General features: G+C 38.8%; 1 protein-coding gene across 11 annotated transcripts in view; it reads right to left on the reverse strand.

Annotated features, from left to right (window-relative positions):
• The window catches only part of LOC129755262 (CUGBP Elav-like family member 4), a 568,631-nt gene that overhangs the window by 307,034 nt on the left and 236,509 nt on the right, over positions 1-25,088 (reverse strand). The window contains exon 4 of one of the 11 annotated variants that reach the window (XM_055751664.1): positions 226-1,095. The exons of 9 other annotated variants lie outside the window; for them this stretch is intronic. The gene's annotated coding sequence lies outside the window, so the exon portion shown is untranslated. Of the gene's footprint in view, positions 1-225; positions 1,101-25,088 lie in introns of all 11 variants that reach the window. One more of the 11 variants, XM_055751663.1, reaches the window with a different exon arrangement.

Here is a 25,088-nt window from a genome sequence, read left to right on the forward strand (position 1 = left end):
TGGAAAATTTTATTCATGAACATAATTTTTGAAATTTTAGCCTACGTTTAGGCGTTTTCAGTTACATCCGTTGACTTGAACTTATTTTCACGTGTACACACACATTTTAGTCGACTTTCTTCCTTTGGGAAACAATTAGTTGTGAGTGTTGGTGTTTTGGAATGTGGCATTATTATTTTCTGAGGAGTGGTTGTGGTATGGTGGAAAATCTGGACTTGTGCTTACTTCTGAAGACCCCGGTTGGTTCACGACTTGAGTGTTGTGAATCCGAAACCAGCGGCCGGCCAAGGTGCCTTTCGTGGTGATTCTCTCTGTTCTGTTTAAGTAGGACTTTCGTCGTTTGGTCGACGACTGGAGGTGGAGATCCCTTCCGCGAAAATCCGCTCTTGAAACCCTCTTGGAAAACTTCGAAACGATTGTTTGAAAATCCGAACCTATCACGGAGCTAATACTTTTGTGTGTCTATTTGTGTCCTGCAGTGCTCTAATTGGCTGACGTTCCCACAAGATGGAGGAAATTCCAATTTTGTCTGATCTCGTTAGTATTTTTTCTCCTCTAAAATGAGTCGCTCAACTTCTGAAGTCAATGTAACTGATATCGTTCAAAACAACTCTCCTCAAACGTCTGTTCTCTTGTTTGTGTGTGTTTAAGTATTAGTTTAATTTTTGAAACTTTAGTTTACGTTTTGGCTAGGCTGATATTTCCCTAAATATGCTTATTTTTTGTTCCTATTTCCTAGATATCACACTTGCTTTAAAGCTCTACTGTTTCCGCTGGCTTTCACTGTTATTTTTGTCTAGAGATTTTGTAAAGGTTCAAAGTTTACCTCTTCTGTATCTTTAACTACCTCTTGCCTAGTATCTCTAGCACTTGATCTGAATCAATCTTCAAACAGACTTCCTAATCCTTTCAGTTACTGTTGATGCTTTCGCTTTTTTTACTAGTTGTTGATGGTGCTGCTGTTGTAGTTCTTCTTCGATTTACTCTTGCAGTTGTACCAGTTGTTGTTGTTCTTGCTGTTGCAATGGTACCGAAAATTGTTTCGAAGGCAATACCGACAACATCGACTTCATTGTGGTGCGACCGACCGGATCTCTACGCTTTTAATTGGAAAGTTTGAATTTTCGATTTTTTTTTCGTTCGTTCCAAGCAAAAAGTCCCGCGACATCAGTGAACATGTTTGATTTTTGTTTTAAGACATTACGACGAAATGTGCGCCGTTTTTGGTTTTCGTTTGTAGACCAAGAAAGAAAAAAGAAAGAAAGAAAGAAAGTTGGAAAATAAGAATTGGCAGGATTGTAGGGTGGAGAATTCAATTGACAGCTAAATGAAAACAAGCTAGAAACACAAGTTTTTTTTTGGTATCTCTGAATCAGAAATACCAGATTTTCTCGAATGGTACATATTTTTGTAAATAATCACATAGTTTGTTGAAATTTTAACAACTTTTACTTCAAAATTAAAAACAATCGATGTTTGTATCGATTTTTGTACTACTAACAAACTTTGTCCTTCATTGTTTTTCGGCAAAATTCTGTTTGCTCATGACGACGAAAAATTTATCAGTTTGTCAGGAACTAGAATACACAAGCTTCAGAGTTTGCCCTTTAGCAGGACTCTAAACTTTAAGAAATTACAAAAAATGAACTTGTTTTTCTAAGCGTGTATAAATAGAATAGATTTTTATTCCTATAAAGACGCATGGCATGTTTTCATATTGTAGATATACGTTGTTTAATCAAAGCTCAACCTGGATGTAAAAAAAAAATTAAAATGTTAGACAGATGTAAAATAACGAAAGTTTGATGATCAAGTCAGCAAAAAAAAAATAACCACGATGTTTGGTGTATAAGATAATCAATTATTTCAAATGATCATATACTGTCCCGAAGCATCTTGAAGCAATTTGAAAATTTTTTGGTAAAAAATCTTTTTTTTTCGATTTTTTGTTATTGGGGGTCGCGGTTTTCACAACCTTGAATTTTTTTTAATCAGGCAAAATTTTCAACTTGAAAATTTTTTGGTAAAAAGTCATTTTTTTCTGATCGGGGGTCGCATGAAAAACCTTGAATTTTTTTAATCAGGCAAAATTTTCAACTTCAAAATTTTTTGGTAAAAAGTATTTTTTTTCCATTTTTTCTGGTCGGGGGTCGCGTGAAAAACCTTGAATTTTTTTAAATCAAACTAATTTAAATTACTTCATATATCATTGAATAGATTCTAGCGCTCTCGACTTTAGAAAGACGAAATGAATTTCATAACGATAACTATACGGTTTTACTGATAAGAAATTTATAGTCCAGAAATTGTTTTTGCCTTCCTCAAGGCGTTAACTGTTTCCAAATTAATAATTGCTGAATCTAAAATAAATTTCATCATGGGTTACAAACAACAAGCAATAAAATTTTGATTTTTTTCTTAGTTGTATCTATAGTAAATTAAAATCTGTTCCACGTTCACAAATTGATTCACCCTCAAAGAACAATTCCATTACAATGTAGCAGTTTATCAGCTAAAAAGGCCCATTTGTGCAGCATAGAACTGAGAACCCGTATAGAACCCAAACAACTCCTTTCACTCGCTTACTTAGCTGATGAATCACCTCGTCACCATGAGTTGCCATTATTTTCCGGTTATTTCATTCGACAATTAAAAAGTACCATACAGCGATTACCCTCAACACAGTTTTGATTTATGATAAGATTAAACAACTCGCACCGGGTGTGGAACAAGTCCCCAAAAATTAAGCTCACACACACTTCAGCAACCTTTAACGGGTCGTTTCTGCTGAAGCCGGGAACAAACCGTGAAATTCACGATGTGATAAGATTAAATTCATACAATTAAAGTACGATTCATCCCCCCTTTCCCCCTTTCCCCCTTTCGAATCGACCGAATAACAACACCCTTCGAATTTCCGACGAAATATGGCGCTCCGGGTGTAGGCTTTAACTGCGCTCACATGTGTTGCCACAGTTGAACCTTTCTCTTCTCGGTTATTTGTTGTGTTTATTTTTTGTGTTCGCCCATACTTTCACCCTCTGTTGAGTGGAAATTTACGCCACTCTGCCAAGAATCGAGCTGACAGGCATTTGATTTATTCCGCCAGATAAAGTCAGTCTGAATTTCCGTCCTTCGGTAGCAGGTTGAGGGTTTTGGGTGCTTCGCCGAGCGCAAAAAAAGCGGTACCCAAAGGAAAGTTCCACTTGGAAAAAGGAGATCAAGCGAGCAAGATCACACACATGTTCCTTGGCATGTTTTATTTTTGGGTGAAAAGGGAAACCCCATTATAACAAACTTGAAGAAATACGATAACATTATGTTAAGGATGGAAGGAAAAAACAGAATCTTCGAGCGTAGAAGTGGTTTAAATTTATGAACACTAAATTTTATTCCAATATCTTTGGGTGAAAATAACCAGCTGATCCTGATTTGATACATGATAAAACTTTGAAACAGATTCGGATAAGAAGACTATTCATTTTGGTTGTTTTTTGAACTTTAATCGTCGATATCAATTTTGACGGTCCCTGAGGGAAAATATCAAAATCCTTGTAACAACGAGTGCTCGAATCGATAAAAGCTTCTAGTTCATTTTCTAGGGAGTTTTCCTGTAAAGACGTTGTCTGCGCCAAAATTCAATAATCCTCTACTTTACAAGCTTTCCGCTAAAATGTTCCCCGATGACAAAGGATGTCCCCTTCGCGTAGGAAGCAACAGGGCTAGTAGCATCCACTCTAGTTGGATTCTTAATAACCAAACGCTCATAATGATACTCCGGGAGCACCCTTGGAAGTGGTGTAATAATGGTTTCCAATTTCATCCCGCCCCCCGCTCCTTACTCCTACGCCAGACTCAACCGAAATCCGCCATTCACAATTCGAAACACGAAGGGAATCTTTAGAAAGACGCGTCCTCATCATCAAACCCCAACCAACTTAAACCAAGACGGAGGAAAGTCATTAACGCTTTGTTTCAGCTTTGTTCAAAAATATCTGATAACAAGTTTGTCGTTCAAGGCTGCCGCCATTAAGGGAACTCTCATGTGACGTTTACCAGTGGCAATTCTCGTCAGCCAGCTAGGGGGTTTCTTGAATGCCAAACAGGAAGTCGATCTCTGAAAAGTTATAATTTGGGTATTTCATCAGAATTCCTCTTTTCTTAGATATCTTTTGAAGAAAATTAAGACTTAAATTTGATACTCCAAACTAAAATATAGTTTTTAAATATTTTTCTATTATTTCTAGCTTTTATAATTTTTCCTTCCGAAAAAAACGTTTCCAAAGTGTTCATCTTTAGAAGAACTCCGGCGCGTCTGAGTTGACACTTGAGTAGGGGAGGAGCGGGCTATATGCGCCTATTAAGCAGAACACTGATTTAATCAAATATCACATCGAATATGTGTACAAAAACTATATACACGTGTGCAGGCATCTGTTTTCTATACAATGGAGTAATTTTTATGTTAAAATTTTCTTCTGTTTCCAAGAAAACGATTTAATTGTAAGTGTTGTCTAAAATGCCGAACCTCAAACCGTGCGGGCTAAATGCGCCTATTTATGTTTTGAACAAAATTTCTGTTTTTTGAGCAATATTTCCGTATAATTTCATTGAAACTGCTAGAAAGTAATAATTTCCGTTCGACAAAGTTGAAGTTTTATAAAAATCTATGTTATAATAATTTTATAGAATAAAACAAAAGTTAGGGTTGCCATACTATGGAGGCAGTTCAACCATGAGAAAAACTTTATCAAATCTGTTTTTACATCTTCAATTCTCTCTTAAGATGCTATTCAGAGCTTAGATTTGAAGGTTCAATGATAAAAATCATTTATTTATTCTATTTAACCTGTTATTTTAGGATGGAGGCATTTTACAAACAGGATGGAGGCATACAAAACCACTCTATTATTCCACTATATTATCATTATTAAACCTCCATAAAAGCTGAAATATGTTTAATTTCTTAAGTTCATTTGAGTCAGAAACAAAAACCATCCTAGTTTTTGTTTTAAGCTTCTTTACGCATAATTTTTAAAAATCGAAATATTACATCAACATGTATCAAAACCTTGTATGATTTTTTAATTTTTTTTGAGTTTGTAAATTCATAAAATTCTTTCTTGTCTTATGTTCTAAGCGTATCACCCTCAAAATGCATTGGTCAGATAAGCTGTCTAGTCAGCCATTTCATCAAACAGCCGTAGGGTCATTTAACCCGATAGGCCCATTTAGGAAACCTTTCCCCTACTGACTTCACTATTCTTCGAATGTGACCACGTTCGCATTTCTACTGGTTCAAGAAAAGGAAAGAGAGTGTTGGCATCATCCCCCCTTACCTTTCATAGGATCCAGCAAAACGAGAAAGAACTTCAACTAACTAGCAAACTAACTACGGTGCTTATTTGATAGTGTCGTCTTAACCGACTCCAGTCATCCCCAGACGGTACTGTAGCAGGCAGCCATCCTTTAAGTTCAGTTCCCTCACTCAGTTTGAAAGCCGATACTTGACATCTTGCCCTTTCTACATGGAACCCAATGGTTTGAATTCCACCCGGGCAAAGTTGCAAAGATTCCTGTAAACGCTTTCGGAAAATTCGTAAGCTGCTCTAAAATAATATTCAAACAATGTCATTAGACTGCGAACCACCATCTCCGTTATTGGAATCAACTGGCTAAAAGCACACACAAAAAAACATCCTCAGCTCTCCTCTAAATTCCTTCGGCATCACGAAATGAAACGAAACCAAAAGGGGTTTGTTTTCGTTCAATTTCGGCTCGAATTGATGACGATGATGGGAACTTTCGGTCTGGTCCACGTTCTAACTTAAATGAGAGATTTGACTCTCATTCCCTTCCCCGGAAAGATTTTGAAATGGCAGCTGGGTGCGACTTTCTAACTATGACGATGTTGACTTTTGAATGCGGGCTTAAGTCTTTGTGTGCGGGAAGGATTACATTCGTTTACCGAGATCCTGGCTTTTATCTTTGATGAGTTACTACTACGAGTGTGAATGTGAAACCCTGAACTATTAAGACCGGGCGTATGAAACGGAATGATGATGATAATTTTAAATGGGAGCCCAGCAGATGAATGAGCTTCACAGAAATTAAACTTGGATTGAGAAATATATTGTTTAAGTAGAAAACCTTCGAGAACATTTCTATTGGAATCTTCAAATAAGTAAATGAATATGCTTAGTAAAAAATTGAAGTTGCATTTTAGAACTGACTAGGTATATTTACTGTAGGGGAGAATGAAGATACTTGATCCTAGGGAAACTTGATTCCTTCGCACTATCTCGAAACCGGAATGTCTTGCGAAGATCAAATGTTCTAGAAATATGTTCTATATAAAAAAAAAAACAACAATGCTTTTATCCCAACAAATTTAAAAAAAAATATCTTCGAGTTATTGAACTTTGTTTAAACTAAACACTGTTTTTATTTCAATCTTAGGAAATAGCGCCTTCAAGTATGCAATGGCTCTAACGTAGAAAAAAAACATTTTGAATTCTCTTTGTCTGACACTTACAAACAGTAGAATGAGAACTAATAGCCAAAAATAATCAACGGACCTTTTATCTTTGAATTTTACTTGATTTTTGCCAAGGGTTAGGCCTTATTGACTAAAAGATCAAGTCTCTTTTAGTGAGGGATCTGTTGAGAGTGCAAACCCTGCGTACATCTCTAATTGCGCTCCCCTTCGATAACGCTGAATGCGTCCCTGTTTTTATCGCAGCTGTCAAATGCTGCTAATGGACTGTTTCCGTTTTTGTTAACTTTCTTACTATACCTCGAACAATAAACACGTTTCTTTTTGTTAACGCGAGTGTCCGAGTATTACAGTCCCCCCACAATCATGGGTCACACACAAATATTAGTCACCGGTCATTTAAACTGCTAATATCTTCTGAACTAAACTAATTTTTTTCAAACTACTATTTTTAATTTATCGATAATATCATCAAAATGCATTAAAAATATTATGTGTGCGCTTGATAACTGTAAAATTGCTGTTTGAATAGTTTTTGTCATACGTTAATAATTATCTGTTGAACTATCGCAAAAATATCCAATGTTATAAGGTTGACATCTTAAACCGTTAAGCCCCTTATGCGGGTATTTAAAAAATTCCAACAAAATAATTTGGTCTCATATAAGCAAAAAGGACGATTTTACGTTTTCCAAATGAAACTGAGCGAATAAAACGCGAAATTTGAAAATTATTAGCAAATCAAAATTGACCCATAATTGTTGCAACAACTACCAAATTTCACACAATCATGGGTCACTTTTTTGCTAGCAAAACAAAACATTTCTTGGTTGCTATAGCTCAACCCAAATGCCCCTTAAATTTATACTATCAAAGAATGCCCCTGAATGTTTTCAAGAAACGCGATGATTTCCATGTTGATATTCGGGTGTTGCCATGGACTTCTATGTGACTAATAATTGTGAGCAATTTGACTAATAATTGTTACGGGCTACAATTTTGACCCATAATTGCGGTTTTGAAAAAACCTGATTGTTTCGGTAAATTATGTTATTTTTCAACAAAACTGAAATTAAAAGCACATTTGAGCTCAAAGAGGAAGCATTAAATGACTGAAATTCATGCAAAGCTTGATATTTGGTCAACTTACACCCGAATAAACAAGCATTTTGTGGCGAAAGGATACGTTAAGTGACTAATGATTGTGGGGGAACTGTATTTTGTTCTCCGTCGTCCGAATTGCCCATAACACTTTAGGTTATCGGCCCAGGAACCGCGAGTTGCGCGTAAAAGTGTCGGGAATGATGGATGAGGAGAAAAGTGATCGATTCTTGTTGCCCTTGATGGATGGGTCGAACTTCAGCGCGTGGAAGTTCCGGATGTGAGTGCTGCTGGAGGAACGTGATCTCCTCGCATGCATTGCCACGGAAGCGGCTGATGTTGAGGCTCTTTGGGAGCAGGAAGGTGATACGGCGGCTGAGCGAAAGCAACGGGAGGTGGCTCTCGAGAAGCGCCAGAAGCAGGATAGAAAGTGCAAGAACTTGCTGGTATCCAGAATCCACGATACGCAGCTGGAATATATACAGGAACATGCAACACCGAAAGCTATTTGGAATGCATTGATCCGTGTATTCGAACGCAAAAGTATTGCCAGCCGGATGTACCTCTACAGGCAGATACTGAACCTGCGATTCGAATCGGGCAGCCTCCAGGAACATTTCCTCAAATTCGATCGCCTGGTGCGGCAATATCGTGGAACCGGTGCAGTGTTGGCGGATTTAGATGTGATTTGCCATCTACTGGTCACCCTTGGATCGGCATTTTCGACAGTCATAACCGCCCTCGAGACGATGCCCGAGGAAAACCTGAATCTGGAATTCGTCAAATGCCGCTTGCTCGACGAGGAGATAAAACTCAGAAGAAATGGTGTTGAGTTGGAATCCCCAAAACCGTCTGGAGCAGCTTTCGTTGGATCGAAGAAGCCTCGCAAGAAGAAGAAGCCGCTAAGGTGCTACGGATGCCAAGAAGAAGGACACAAGATTTCGGAGTGTCCAAAGCAGCAGTCCTACCGAGGCACCAAGCAGGAGAAGCCGAAATCTAAGGCAAATTTGGCAAACGCGAAAACAGTTTCGTTTGTCACTTTGACCGGCAAGAACGATTTTTCGGGACACCGGCGAGTGCTGTGGTTTATTGACTCGGGGTGTTCAGATCATTTAGTGAAAGACAAGTACCTGTTCCAAGAAATGAAACCCCTGAAGAAACCTGTGGCAATCGCGGTAGCCAAAAACGGCGAGTCAATTGAAGCTCGGTACATCGGGACAGTGCGTTTGTTTTCGGTAGTAAATGGCGAGTGTATTCCGTGTGAAGTAAACAATGTACTTTACGTGCCATCGTTGCGGTACAATTTGTTCTCCGTGCTGAGCGTCGAACGGAAAGGCATGAGAGTTGTGTTCGATGACGGGAAAGTTGAAATCTGGAACAATTCCGAACTCGTTGCAACCGGGTCGCGTCGCGGCAAGTTATACGAACTGGACTTTTATACGGAAGAAGAGTGCCAAAGTGAATCGTTGTTGGCTTGCGGTCGGATCGCGAAAAGTTTGGAACTGTGGCATCGTAGATTCGGACATGTAAACAACCATCAGCTCGAACAGCTGATCCGTAAAAATATGGTGGAGGGTTTACCGGTCGCGGAGTGTGACGTTTCGGACAAAAGTGTCGTAGTGTGCGAGCCATGCATCGTTGGCAAACAAACGCGTCAACCCTTCGCGTCGTTTGAGGGTAAACGATCGTCGCGAATTCTGGAGTGCGTTCACTCAGATGTGTGCGGGCCAATTACGCCGGTTGGTCGGAACGGTGAGCGGTTTTTCGTGACGTTCACAGACGATTGGAGTCACTTCGCCATGGTGTACCCGATGCGGCAGAAGCGGGAGGTGCTTGAGTGTTTTCAGCACTACGAAGCTTTGGTGTCGGCAAAGTTTTCGGCCAAGATTTCCAGATTCAAATGCGACAACGGAGGAGAATACCAAAACAAGGCTTTTATGGAGTTTTGCCGTCGGAAGGGAATACAGGTTATGTTCACTGTGCCTTATACCCCTGAACAAAACGGCACGAGCGAGAGGATGAATCGTACCCTCGTAGAGCGTGCTAGGGCGATGTTGCAAGACGCGAAAATTGACAAGCTGTTTTGGGTGGAAGCGGTCGAAACCGCTGCGTACGTTGTGAATCGGTGTCCGACGAGAGCCAACGATTGCGACAAGACGCCTGCTGAGCTGTGGGAAGGACGAAAGCCGGACGTGTCAAAACTGAGAGCTTTTGGGTGCGTCGTATACGTCCACGTCCCAAAGGAACGCCGCAAGAAATTGGATGCGAAGGCGTGGAAGGGAATATTCGTCGGATATTGCCCCGCTGGATACAGAGTATGGAATCCTGCAACGAAATCAGTGGTTCCGGCTCGAGACGTCGATTTCCTGGAGATGGCGGTTCCGGATGGAGAGCTGAAGCAGCAGAACAGTGATGAGGTAGTATACCTCGAAGAAAACAGTGATAAAGAAGAAGAAAACAGTGGTAAAGAAAAAGACAACAGTGCTAAAGAAGGAGGAAACAGTGCTAAAGAAGAAGAAAACAGTGTCCAAGAAGATTATACTAGTGAATATGAAGAAGATGAACTGTTCTCTAGTATAATCGAAGAAGATGCGGAAGAGGAATCGGAGATCACCGGAAGTGGCTCTGGTGGTAGGTCGGTTCGAGTACGTAAAGCCCCTGTGTGGCATCAGGACTACGAAGTGGATGCTAGTTTTGCCTTAAATGCACTGTCGTATGTGGAGGACCTCCCAGAGTCACTGTACGAGATGCGGAAGCGTAGCGATTGGGCTTTGTGGCAGCGGGCGATGCAAGACGAGATGGATTCGTTGGAGCGAAACAGAACGTGGACTTTGTCGAAACTGCCTGAAGGACGGAGCGCCATATCGTGCAAATGGCTTTTCAAAGTGAAGCCAGGTGAAGACGGGCAACCAGCTCGGCACAAGGCGAGGCTGGTCGCCAGAGGGTTCAGCCAGAAGCGAGGATTTGATTATTTGGAGACGTACTCCCCAGTGGCCCGGCTAGACACGTTGCGAGCAGTGTTGGCGTTGGCAAATAGTGCAGGAATGGTCGTCCATCAAATGGACGTAAAGACGGCCTTCCTAAATGGTGATTTGTCAGAAGAAATATACATGTGTCAGCCGGAAGGCTTTGTGAAGAAGAAAGATCTCGTCTGCCGATTAAATCGCTCGCTCTATGGACTGAAACAAGCTTCGCGACAGTGGAATGAACGCTTTAACGCATTCGTGAAGAAAATTGGGTTTACCCGAAGTGCAAATGACCTCTGTCTGTATACACGCGATAACGGACCAGATCAGGTGATCATTGTTATTTACGTTGATGATGTGCTAGTGGTCAGTCCGTCTGAAAAACTTGTCCGGAGTGTGAAAGTGTGTCTCGCAAAGGAGTTTGAGATGACTGACGTGGGTGAAGTCCGTCATTTTCTAGGAATGAAGATAGAAAGGGACAAGTCGAAGAAAGTCCTACGTATCACCCAGCGTCGTTACCTGGAAAGCCTCCTTTCTCGTTTCCAGATGGAGAACTGCCGTCCAATCGCTACGCCCATGGAGAACCGTCTCAAGTTAGCGAAAGGAAAAGAATCCAAGAGGACCACACAACCGTATCGTGAACTCGTAGGGTGTGTCATGTACGTGTCGCTTACGTCCCGGCCGGACTTGGCTGCTACCGCCAATTATTTCAGCCAGTTCCAGGCCTGCCCTAACGAAGAGCACTGGGTGCAGCTACGTCGTGTGCTCCGATACGTGAAAGGTACACTGAATTATGGATTGGTGTATGAAGCAAGCGTCGATGGCCCGATGCTGGAAGTTTATACGGATGCTGATTGGGCCAGTGACATTGTGGATCGTCGCTCGGTGTCTGGCGCCGTTTTCAAGTTGTTTGGTGTCACGGTGAGCTGGATCGCTAAGAAGCAGGCAACTGTATCTCTGTCCTCAACGGAAGCCGAGCTGGTTGCCCTTTGCAAAGCTGCGTGCCACGGCCAGTGGTTGATCCGAGTCTTGAAGGATTTGGGACTATCCGTCGTTGAACCAGTTCCGTTCCACGAAGACAATCAGTCGACTATAAAGATCGTTTCCAACCCAAAGGATACAGGTCGCTTGAAACATATTGATGTCAAGCATTTCTTCGTACGAGATTTGGTTGAGAGCGGATGCATCAAGGTCGACTACGTTCCGTCAGCAGAACAGCAGGCGGACATCTTAACTAAGAGTCTTCCTGCCCCGGCATTCAGGAGATTGCGTGCCAGTCTAGGATTGGCTGACTGCAGTGTTTGAGCGGGCGTGTTGAGAGTGCAAACCCTGCGTACATCTCTAATTGCGCTCCCCTTCGATAACGCTGAATGCGTCCCTGTTTTTATCGCAGCTGTCAAATGCTGCTAATGGACTGTTTCCGTTTTTGTTAACTTTCTTACTATACCTCGAACAATAAACACGTTTCTTTTTGTTAACGCGAGTGTCCGAGTATTATTTTGTTCTCCGTCGTCCGAATTGCCCATAACACTTTAGGATCAAGCCTCCCATAACTAAAAAAAATATCACAATTCGTTTCTTCTCACGAAATTAGTTCATCTACGGGTTCACGCATCGTTCTTAGTTTTGGAGCATATAAAAACATGAAATAACATGCTGTCAGAAAATGCGTCAGAAAAGACGGCGAGTTGCTAAATGTTTACAAAAAGATATGACGAAAATATGAAACTCTTTTCTTATGAAAACGCATTTTTACAAATTATTGAATTGCTTTGGCAGACAGTGGCTTTTAATGTTTTTTTTTTTTTAATATCTTTATTATAGAGATTTTCAGCTTACAGCTGGTCCATCTCTTCTATTGAAATGAGAACATATTGATCTTGCTGTCTTTTAATGAAAAAAAAAAATGCTTAAACCGTTTGAAACATAACTCGGTGCAAAGTTTTTCACAATGTTGGTTTGTTTTATTTAGGTAACAATGAAGATTTAAGACGTTTTCCACTTCTTTTGCCTGTAATCGGATAAATCTTATTAGTTTTGCATACATTCAGGGGTGAAAAACAACCAATATTTTTACGATACTTCTTTTTATGACAACAGCAGAAATTCAGGACCGTTATTTTTTGAAATCAAATCGAAGGTAAATTAGCATACTGTGCGACGAATTGTCGATATTTCCTTCCAGTCAAAGCTGTTAGAATTAATCGGTTGGTATTTGTATTCTTCACACTTCTCAATATAAGGATATCGTTTCTTATTCAGATACAAGAAATAATTGATTGTTTTTCATTCCAAATGCAGCACTAGACCCGGTGCCATCAAATTAATCATTTAGGTTAAGCTTCAACCACCAGAAATGTTCTGTTTGAAAAATTGTTTTCTTATCAGAACGATGATAAATGACGCGCATCAAGCAAAAAAGGTGAAACTGCTTCACTCATTTGTTTTTTCGTTCGTATTCTACCAATTCCTTAAGCAGATAATGCAATTTGGCTCACCATCCAAGCCGATAGGCATCCAAAAACAGCCCCAAGCACGCCAAAAACAACGTTTTCCCCTTTCCTGGCGCCCGCCATAATGCCCTAATGTAGCGTGGCCAGAAGAAAGTGCGGAAAACTAAAACCGCTTACTAAATCATGCGTTATTATCCAAAATTAATGAAGTTTACCGGAATGTAATTGATTACGACGCATAATGAGTTTTCCACGTTCGCGTCAGCCGCCTTTTCGGTGGGGCAAACTTCTGGAAGACGGTGTGCTGTTGTTTTTGCCGTTATTCGTCGTCATTTAGGGGAGAGAGACTTTTTGCTCTTACACGTGGAACACGCTTCTTGGTCAGCCAGCAGCCTCTAGCTTACGTGTGTAGTAAACGCGGGGCGCTCGGCGTCGTCTGCCAGCTTCTAGCTGTCAAAAGTTCCCGGCCACGACTTTCACTTTCCCACGGAATCACTCCGGTGCGTGGAAGAATAGTGAAAGTTGTTGGCAAGAACAGATTTCACGGGAGGCTGACGATGGTGCCAAAGTTGCTTCCGACTAAACTGAAGGAAACTCTTTAAGTAAGGCTTCGAAGTTTCCCGAAAACTGCTTTAATTGCTTTTTGGATAAAAGCACTTTTCAAAAACAGTGGTTTTTTACGCTACAATTTCAAGACTAGAGTTCCAATTTCACCTTTTTTCCCATCCCAGTGTTTTTTGGTCGGAAGGTTTCTAAAACAAATTCTCATCGCTTTCCAAATAAATCATGAATAATGCCTCTTTTCAATTTGGAAGCCCCTTTTTACATTTTTATAGAAAGAGCCTTCTTATCGGGGCATCTGGATCAGGGACGGCGGCGCGTCGCCTGCAAAATTGCAATGAATTTCTCTATCCCGCCATTCGCAACACTTGTCCACCGACCACGTGTCGCCCCCCTCAGAAAGGAGGAAGAAGACGAACAGTGTTATCTGGCAATGCCATCATCACGGCCATTTCCCGAAACACTGCAGCAGCCCGGAGCTCGGCGCTCGGCGAAACTTGTTCCAGGCTCATCAACTTTCAAGAAGCGCGCACCCCGAAAAACGATCTCTCTAACTTATCTCTTCCATTAAAGGCGAGTCGGTCGCCCCGGCAGAGAATGGTCCGGCTGTCGTTTTCCTGAAGTTTATTACCGAAAGATACACAACCATAAATAATGCAATATATTTTATTCTCAAGATTTATTCTAAAGTATAAATCATCCCCTAGGAGCCAGAGCGCGGGAGTAAAACAACAACCGGGTGAACTTTTCACCCCCCACTAGCCCCCGGGTGTGGAAGTCAAGGGAAGAAAACAGCATCAGCCGCAGACGGTGTGTCGTGGCACTTCCTGCTCTACTGTGGGTCGAGACTTGGCATCTTGATGGAGCCTCCTGGATTTTCCAATTTCAACCCTCCTTTTCACGTTTGCCGCTGCTGCCAACCAAGTCACACTGCGCTGAGCAACCGGAAACTAATGAGGCACAAAACCACTCACTCTGTATGGTTAGTGGAGTTTAGGGTTATCATCAATCTGACTGAGTAAGGGGGGATGATGATGATGATTATGCGTCCGGGTGAGTTATTGGAGGTGTGTATTTGCTCAGGCGGTTGAATGGGACTGAGCTGGCAAGTTTATAGGTCAAACTATTTGGACCTTTTTAATCTTTTTGATTCGAATGAGATTTAAAAGGTTTTTTTAGACTAACTATATTACAGATTTGTCCAATGTTATCATATAGTGGAACTTCAAATTTTGTTATAATTAACATGTTTTTTTGAAAACCAGGACATTTTCAAGACAAATTTGAAAACAAAATCAGGTCAATTCGAGAGTTTTTGAAAAATCAGGACAAATCTCTCGAAAATCAGGACAAATCCTTAAAGATCAGGTTAACTGGAATCAAGTATCCTCAGGGGTCAAGTATTCTCATTCTCGAAAAGTTCTTATTATTTGTAAAACAGTTGAAGAAATTTTGTATGGAACACACAGCAAAAATTATTTCCTGTAAAATTACGCAAATGTCCTGTAACAAAAAGGAGCAGGACATTTACGGTAATTTTACAGGCCAAAAACATGATTACGTGACATTTAATTTTTTGTGTAAAACTTTTTTACAGGACATTTGCTGTAATAATAAATGTATCTTCGTTAACTTTCAAGGAAAACAATTTAAAATTCCAGATTTTGTTAATTACTGGTGATTTATTTTAAAGGTTGCAGTTTTCAGTGACACGTAATAGTCAAAAAAAATTTCTGAGCACAATCGCAAGATAAAAGAATAATCACGAAAAACATGTATTCTCTCAATGTAGTTTCAGAATTAATTTTCCTTGCGTGTGTAACAACTTATTAAAATTTATCAAATCAATATAATTTGAACCAATAAAAAAAATAATTACAAGTAAAAAAGGATCTACACATTCATTCTGATCCTAAACTCAATCCTGACTTTATTCAGCAACAAAAACAAGACCCTGACCCAAGAGCCAAGAGCGACTCTTAGTCTGATTTCGAACTTTGACTTTAGTTTTCAGCCTGGACCTTGATTTTGGATTTGGATTCTAATACTAGATTATGCTCCCAATTATGATTTAAGGTTCTGGATTATGATTTTCATCCAAATGCTGGGTCCAGATTCCTGATGACGATCCCCAATTCTTAACATGATCTTGATTCCGGATTATTTTATCATAAATTCTGAATTGTGGACCATGATCTAAATTTTTAATCCTGATAATGAAAACTGATCTCGATGCTGATTCCGACTCCAAATCCTGGGTCCTGAAACTAATTCTGAATCCCAGTCCTACTTCATGAATCCAGATCCTAGTCCGGAACCCTAATCCTGAATCCTGATACCAGATCTTTGACGATGATGCTGAATCTTAACGACAAACCACAGTTCTGATCTTGGTTGCAGTCCTGATCTCGATCTTTACCCTTGATCATAATCATGATCTATTGCATGATCAATTCTTTGAGGTCATGGCCTAGCATGGCTGTGGTGTAGAGGCTGGCATTAAAACGCTTTTCGCTAATTAGTCTACTATATTTTTGTCAGTATATTTATTTTTTTAACTCAACTTTCGGAGAACTTACGACAAACAAACTCCATTACTTTGTGGAAAATAACATTCATGAGCATTCTTGCTTAGAAAATTGTACCTATTGGAAATTGTGTGTCCGTTACTTCACCAGAAATCTTGTGAGAAAATAAACTTGTCAACCAAAAGTTTACTATTTCACGTCAGACACTAGAAAACTGCATGTAGGGTACTTCTGTCCAAAAAACCCTTACGGGTAAAACGACAACAACTGAATTTAAGAGATTTTGAAGATCTGCGAAGTTTTAAGTGAAGTCTTCATACATAAATGTGTTCTTCAAATCAATATATCAAAATTATATATCGATCTTCTCCTATGCTTATTCCTAAATTGTCATTTGATGCACAATAATTGCAACTTTCGATCGGGTTGAGTTTAAAACGAGCACTGAATATCGTTTCGATTCACTAAATTTGTCGCCAAAACCAACAGTAAAATTTGGTTCAAACCGACAAAGTTGAAAATAAAGCCGAAAATATCAAAATTATTAATTTTTTCATTGAAAAATGTTTAAAAAGCATTTGTTTTTATGTGTAGAAAAACTTGGAAAAAATATTTTTTTCACTTTTTTTTAGAAATTATTAAAAGAATCATTTATTTTCACTGTGAACTTGTGTTTTCTTCGAGTCCTTTTGATCCAATGTATCGGAGAATCACTTGCCTACACATGGGCGTTTCACATCCAATGATCTCAAAAATAGCTTTGAGAAGCGTTTGTACAAAATTAAAATGTTTCATAATTTTTACAAAAAAGTACTTTAAATGGAATTTCAGTAGCAGCTAGAAATTTTAAGAACATGTGGCAATGTATTCGGGGTTTATACATTCTTTCTTGACTGATTGCTTTTGGTGAGGTTTGTTTATCCGCTAGTACAAAAGTTTGTTAAAAAAAAAGTGAAAACAAAAATTATCTAATGGAAACGTAGCAGACAAATTAGCGATTAGTGTTTTAAAGCCGGCACAGTTGTGGTAATTAATACTATAAACATTTTCGACCAACTGAGCTGTGGATTTTTTTTAAATATAAATTGTCACTGTGGGTGAGGAATTTTTTTAAACCCCTTACTAAGCCACGTTTTTGCATATCTTCCGGGCGCATAGGATAACCAGAACTCGGTCGAGTGAGGCAGAGGTGCCAGGTGGTTTTAACGTAAATCAGGACGCCGTGAAGAAAAAAATCAAGATTTTTCTGGGCACCTCTAGATTTATGGGAATAATATGCAGATTCGGTTTGGGTGCATAAATAAAGACAAAATAAAGGTTCTGTAAACGCCTAAAATTATGCAAGAGAATAGAGAAACTTCTTGGATGGCCTGCATTTTATAAAAAAAAATCGTTTAAATATCAACTGAACCGAAGATAACCATTGTTTGAATGGGTTTTACTATTTTACTACAGATTTGTTCGATATTTTCATAGGTTAACTGCAAAGTTCGTTAAAATTGAGATGTTTTTTTTTAAATCAGATTCAACACACTTTAAAAGCCAATTATCGGTAATCAGGACAATTCGAGAGTATTTGAAAAATTCTGACGGTTTCGCAAAAATCAGGACAAATCCAGATAAATCAGGACACCAGGCACCTTTGAAGCAGTTTTCCACTGTAGCAGAGGTGCCAGGTATCCTTATTTTTAAGGATTTGTCCTGGTTTTCGAGAGATTTAACCTGATTCTTCAAAAACTCTCCAATTGACCTGAATTTTTTTTTTCAATTTTGCCTTTAAAAATTCTAGATTTTCAAAAAAAAAAAAACATTTTGATTATAATCAAACTTGGAGTTCTACTATATGATAACATCGGACAAATCTGTAATAAAATAGTTAAACCTAGTTCTCCGAATGAAATTTTCGGTTCAGATAGTATTTAAATGGTGTTTTTCGTTGTGGAACGCAGGCCATCCTAGGAGCTGCCTAAGACTGTAGCATGAATTCAGGCGTTTACAGCACCTGTAGTCCGCCTATATTTATGTAATTTTAGAAGAGCTGTATACTATTTCCATGAATCTAAAGGTGTCCTGAAAAACCTGATTTTTTCGTCGCGGTGTTCTGATTTTTGACAAAACCACCTGACACCCAACTGTAGTCCTAATTAATGATGGAAACATGATTTTTGCACTCTGTACGCTCATAACAGGAATAAAAATTGTGTGATACTTTTTTAACAGATTTCATGAACAAACCCACCGAAGTAGCTGTTTAGTTAAAGAAATCTTCGTCTTCTAATTGTCGATGTTCCCACAAACGAATTCCCAGCTCACCACATACACCTTTAACAGAAGTTACAGCAGCAGTGGAGAGAAACCAGAGATGAAAAGCGATTCAAAAGACCAACACATATTTTCGACAGCTCTGCAAACACACTCAATCTGGCGAAGTGATTTTTCATGCAGAAATGTAAACAGTCTCCATTATACACCGGACCAGTTCAGCCAGATACACGCCGGTTCTAGGACCTACATATAGAGAGTGTAGAGAACTGTTTGGTTCGGTTGGAGGCACGAAAAAAAATCCGTAAGTCCTACACAGGAAAATGGCTTTCTAGCTTGGCATGCAGTTGAAAATGTTGCTCCATCTCTAAGTGAGGAAGAAATGCCAAGATTATTTTATGCTTTTTGCTTCAGAAAGCCGAAGCATTTGAGCATCTGTTTTCGGTGGGCGAAAACATTTCGCTTCCCCGAAAACCGCACTCCTATTGGCATGGGGGGATGAGAATATTAATGGGAAAAATGCAAATCTGGCCATCGTCAGTTTACACTCTCGAAAAACATTTGACTTTTTTTTTGGTTTTAAGGTACGACTTGCTCTCTGGTTTTTGACATTGACTTGGTGATGGTGCTCTTCTTCGAGAGAGTTACTAATATTTGCATCAACTGCCAGATTGGTCATTCAACATTCTATGGTCACGATTGGGAGGGAGGAAAGCTGCAATGAAAGCCATTTTCTCATCACAGCCGCCGCCACCACCAGATACGTCAGGTGTGATAATGGCGGTAACATTTGTAGCGTTTCTTTCGCCTTCGGTAGGTTCCTCGCATCATAGGCCAGTCCTAAACTGGCGGCCGCATCGACGTGGAAAACCAAAATCCTACCCCGAAAATTCAAAGTTGAGTGCGCTAATCTGGGCAAAAGTGGCTGGCTCTGTGTCTGTGTGGCTGTGGGTGGCGAAAAACAAATTGAAATTGTTTACTTTTGCATTTTAATTATTTGCCTTCTACTTGGCCGTGTACCAGCGCAAAACCACATGAAACGGTTATGTGCCAGGCTAAATGGAAATTGCGGTTTAACATTTTAGGAGCTCTCACGGCTCGAGCTAGGCTGGCCCAAAACCACCCATGCCCAACCCCATCTCAAGGCTTATGCTCCCGGTAAGCCCCTAGTTAGTTTGGTAACCCTTCCCACCTCGGTTGGTTTTATGGATGGCTTTTTATCTCTGCACTCTGTGGCTGGCAAATTGTTGCAGCGTTTCCGGCGCAAGGGCCCGATGAAGCCATTAAAGAAATTAATGTTTGCTTAGGACGTTTGATCAGCCGCCCGAGATAGTATTTTAGGGCTCTGACTCTTTCTCTAATGACAACAGCCCTCGCTTGACTGGCTAGTCGTTCCTTCTTTTATTTTGTTTTCATCGTCATTTTCAATTTGTTCAAATGTTTGTTGTCAAATAGAAAGCACGAATTTCTTGCTTCATCTACAATTGCAATTGGTTTCGAAAAGTTTTAATTAATATACTTAAGTATTAATTTTTGATTATTTGGAAGTATGAAAACATCTCATGAATCATTTTATCTCGAGGCTTTTCAAGTCAACAGTGACAGCTTGAAAGCATTCCGGCGTAAATTGGAGTTGTTATTAATAATAATCAAATCAACATAATCCCGAAACAGCTGTCTCCGTGCCAAATCAGAGAAAGTACTTCTTAAAACAGAACTCACAGAATGACTATTCGTTTCCGAGATTGATTGAATGGAAAAGAATCTGCGCTGAACTTTGGCCCTAAGATGGAGCAAAAGAAAAACATAACCAAACAAAATAAAACATCATGATGAAGAATGATGATTGAGTAGCAGCTCGTTTTCCCCACGCTGCTACCAACATCAGAAAAACACAAATTCTTCGAATGGACTATATTTTACATGCTACGGTGCAAGTGTTATTAACTGCTTATGGAGAGCATAATCCATCGTTTAACGCCAGCTTTATTTGATGGCATGTACGAGGAAAATTTGTTGGTAGCACTAAACGGATTTCGCCATTTTCATTATAAATATGATTAAATTTAGCAAATATTATCATCTGTCACCCCCAGAATGCCACTAGACCTATCACGTGCCATTTGCCACGGTTGATTGATTTCTAATTAGTCTTAGGAATACTTTGCACCACACCTTAAAAAAAAAGAAATAAAAACCCCATTACCTGCTAAAACACGACAAAGCTTTCCGAATCGAAAACTCCTAAAAAAGCAATTTTCTGCCAAACCACATCAAAGCAGCGGCAAACTTTCGCCACTGAACTGAAGGATGTGTGTTCAAAATCACATAAACCCCTGCCTGCCTGCCTGCAACAAACGGCTAGCACTTTCATCAGATCATGAAAACAACTTTCCCCCAACACTTCTCAATCTACATTCGATGTTCCCTACCGAAAAGTCGAAAGAAAGTCGACATTTTCGCAAGAATTAAAAGCACGTGTGTCATTTGGCGCGGTATGCAGATGTTTTTGCTTCAACTTGGACCGAGAATGGGGGGATGATGACAAGTTTTCGATTCCCGGTCCTGGAGAACGACGACTTTTCTCCGCTGCGTGGAGGAATCTCGGCAGCAGCGTCAAAGTTCTGCCTTTTCTAAAACGGTTAAAAGGTGTACGATTTACCACCTGGTTTTGGCAACACCTGAAGGGGAGAGGCATTAATCGGGAATCTGTCTTCTTGATATCAAATTTTTTTCAGATTCGAAGCATGAAATTGAATAAAAATAAGTATGTCAGCTTCCGTTAGGACTCAACTTGAACGTAAATAAGCTTTCGGAAATCTTCAACAAATAAGTCTTAAGTAAATTATAAACTCAAACACTACTTTACTTATAAGAATCACCACCGGTCTAGGATTTTAGTTGGCAAAGGTTGCCAGAATTTTTTCAGCAAGTGTCCAAGCCGAACAAACCTGGTCAGTTCTATTAATAAACCTGGCTAAATCTGGGCATTTTATTTCAAAATTGGCGACCAAAAATCCGGGCAAATTTTGTCAAAAACCAGAAATTACTCGAAAAAAAATCAAGAAAAAAAAATTATTTATTGTCAAAATCCATCGACAATTTTTAAAACGTTTCCAAAAACCCTTTCATGGTAAATTTTTAAAAACTTACTCACTAATTTCGTTTTGGAGGTAAAAATAATAAAAATTTACAACACAATTTGTATTTTGTTGTTATTGTTTGATTTGACTAGTAAAGTGCATACATCCGGGCAAAATCCGGGCATTTTTCAATGCAATTCAGACATCAGCCCAGGGCTGGACTTTTCCCAAATTTTGTATTTAAATTCCGAGTAAACCTAGATAAAAAAACAGGGCAACCTGAGTTGAGTATAATCGAACATTTGGCATCAGATCTGTTGCATAAATACAGGCTGTTAATTTTCCACATGAAAGCTTGAAAAATTTACAAAGGCTCGAATGTACTCTAATTTAAAAAGGAGCATCAATATATATTTGTAAATGTGAAAGTGCTTCAGAACAGATCATTTGAATCAAGAACTGTAAAATGATATATGTATGTAGACAATGATATACACTGTCGGCCAAAAGTTTGGAATCACCCCCTCAAAAACATGAAAATTTTGATCGGTCATATCTCTGCATTGTTACCAAAAAATTGGTTCAGTTAAACGCCTGTATTTATGCAACAAAAATGGCATTGTCCTTCCGAATAAATGAGTTCAGAGATTAAGATTTTTTTTATGGTGTTCTGCCAAATAACGAACATTTGTGCCGAGATTTGGTCATTAAGATCTCAAATATCTTCGCTTGTTGAAACTACAAACATTATCCTGCAGTTTTTATAGCAAATTTACATACATACACTGCTGGCCAAAAGTTTGGGATCACCACCTCAAAAACATGAAAAATTTAATCGGACATATCTCAGCCATCTTATTACATATTGGAACTCTTTCGATCTCATTCAAGAGATCCTGAGCAAAACCTTCTTTGAATGTATTTGGCAAAATGTTAATATTGAGTTTATATGAACTAAATTTAGCTTAAAGTTAGGACATTTTTTCAAAAACAGAACTTCAAATTCAAACTCGATCATCTCAGGGTGGGGTGGACTCATTTTCAAAATTCGAGATGCATTCGAATCCTTTTTTCTAACTTATTAAAATACATTTTTTTTGGTTTCATTTGATTTTACCATAACTTAGTTGTCTTACAAGTTAGATCTGCAATAACTTGTAAGATAACTAAGCAAGGGTCAAAACAAATTTGCATATTTTATTGAACGGTCGGACTATTTGGTGAAAATCATCAGACAATGATGAAACTTTGGCTAAAGTTCTAAAGAAGATAGTCTTCAAAGATATTTCAACTAAATATCCATAAAGCAAGTTCAACTCATAAGCTTCCAAATCAGCTCACCAGAAAAACAATGAATTTTAAAATTTGGTCCACCCCACCCTGAGATGATCGGGATGGAATTTTAAGTTCGGTTTTTGAAAACTATTCCTACTTTAAGATAAATTTAAATCATATAAACTCATGAATAAGATGGCTGAGATATGGTCGATCAAAATTTTCATGTTTTGAGGGGGTGATCCCAAACTTTTGGCCGACCGTGTATGTATGTAGATTTGCTATAAAAACTGCAGGATAATGTATGTAGTTTCAACAAGCGAAGATATTTCAGATCTTAATGACCAAATCTTGACACTAATGTTCGTTATTTGGCAGAACACCAAAATAAATCTTATGCTCGGAACTCATTTATTCGGATGGACAATGCTATTTTTGTTGCATAGATGCAGGCATTTAATTAAACCAATAATTTTTTAACAATGCTGTTGCATACAAACAGGCGCTTTTTTGAAAAGTTTTTCTTATCAATAATCACCAATTAGAAGTTTGGTGAAGAATAAAAGAAAACAGTTTCTGGACTTGGCTAGGTAAAAAAGGATAAAAGAAAACCGATGTTTCATTCGATTTTTTCCTACTAAATTCAATTCTTTGAGCCAATGATCGGAAACATGGACCAGCTTGCTCAATTTGTAGCTTTCACAAACCCCCAACATAAGTTTTAATGTGCGGTTTTTACTCACACGTATGCTAGCACTGCTATGTACAACAACCAAGAGCAAAAAAAAAGCTTACAAACCGAGACTTCCTTTCAAGAAGGAAAAATTGAAACCAACAAAATTAACTCCGTCATTTTTATGAAGTCAGACTTTTGCCGGGTTTGCTCCCATCGTCAGCATCACCATCATCATCATCATCAAAACAGCAACTTTTTGTGTACACACGTTTACGAACTCACTAGCACTAATTGAGTTTGAAGATTAAGTTTCAGGCTGTGGTATCCTTCGTCGTCGTCCACCTTAGGCCCGAGGTTGAAGCAAGGAAAAATAGTCCTGAATCGTGGGAAGAAAAATTCCGTGAGGGATTTTTCGCTGCGAAAAGTTTACTTAACCCTTCGTCGCGGCGAGCGATATGGGTCTGAAGGATGCTTTAAAACAAGATTAAAGGTGCCATATTGCTCGAAGTGACTTTTCCCGAAACTGTGAAGGTGGAAAGAGGAAGAACAAGTCCTTTTTATTTCTCCCAAATTGCCGAAAGAAACAAAAACATTCACACACGTTTCGGGGGGAAAACTTTTTCCGGGTGAAGATCATGATGTCGATTATAAGACTGGCTTTAGAAGAAAGAGTAGGGCAATGAAATTTTCCTAGGGACTTGATTTTTTAATATTTTGTAAATTTTTTAAAATTGAAAATATTTAAATTAATAAAATATTAATACACAATTGTTTTCGTCAATGCATTTTTTCAGATAGATCAAAGAGTATGTATTCAATTTTTTAATGTTTTGTCGGAAAAAAATAGAAAATTCAACGAAACAGCCCTCTATCACCCCTAATTTTTTCCCATTCCCCACACAACTTAACTGTTTTTTCCCCATCGAAAAATTTTATTCGAGGCAGGTGTTGTAAATGGCTGTTGTTTTGTTTTCTTTTCTTTCTTGGTGTCGTGTTTTCTGGTGAAAAATGTTTTTCTAATGAAGTTTTTCGGTTTATGCTTTCGGTGTGGATGGCCCTCCTCTTAGGGAAGTGTCCTTTTTATGGCAACAGCCGTTCGGTTTGGAGGATGTTTTCGGTGTTGCGATAATAGGACCTAGTTCATTTTTTAAGGTTGATGTTTATTGCCGAGATGTGTTTGACTGTAGATCAAAAATGAAGATGAAAAGATGAGCATTCGAAAGAATTTAATATTAAATCTGTATTTATTTATCACTCAACTCTAAAGATTTGGTTTACTTCGTATTATGCCATGCGTCTTTCTAAAGGTTCTTTTTTATTTTAAGAAAAAATCTTTTTTTTTTAATTGAATTTTTGAAGAAAAATGAAATTGATCAAAAAAGTACTTCATCTGTATAATTGAACATATAAATATTTAAAAGTAGATTCAATTTTTGAAAAGTTTAGAACTGTGTAAGCTTTTTTCATCTTCAGTCTAATTGAGAACATGAAGCTACGCTATTAAATAGGTAACGTTGTTTGTTGATAGTAGGTAAAAAATGTGAATTCGAAGCCCTTCTCCTCAAACCGGAATAAATCATTTGAGTATATGTTTCATTTTTTTTATCAAATATATCATTTGCATAGTGAAATAAAATGTTATCAAATGCCGGCGTTTAAAAAATAATAATAATTTCAATTTGTTACT

The sequence above is a fragment of the Uranotaenia lowii genome, chromosome 3, assembly GCF_029784155.1.
Source record: "Uranotaenia lowii strain MFRU-FL chromosome 3, ASM2978415v1, whole genome shotgun sequence".
NCBI classification, from domain to species: Eukaryota; Metazoa; Arthropoda; class Insecta; order Diptera; family Culicidae; genus Uranotaenia; species Uranotaenia lowii.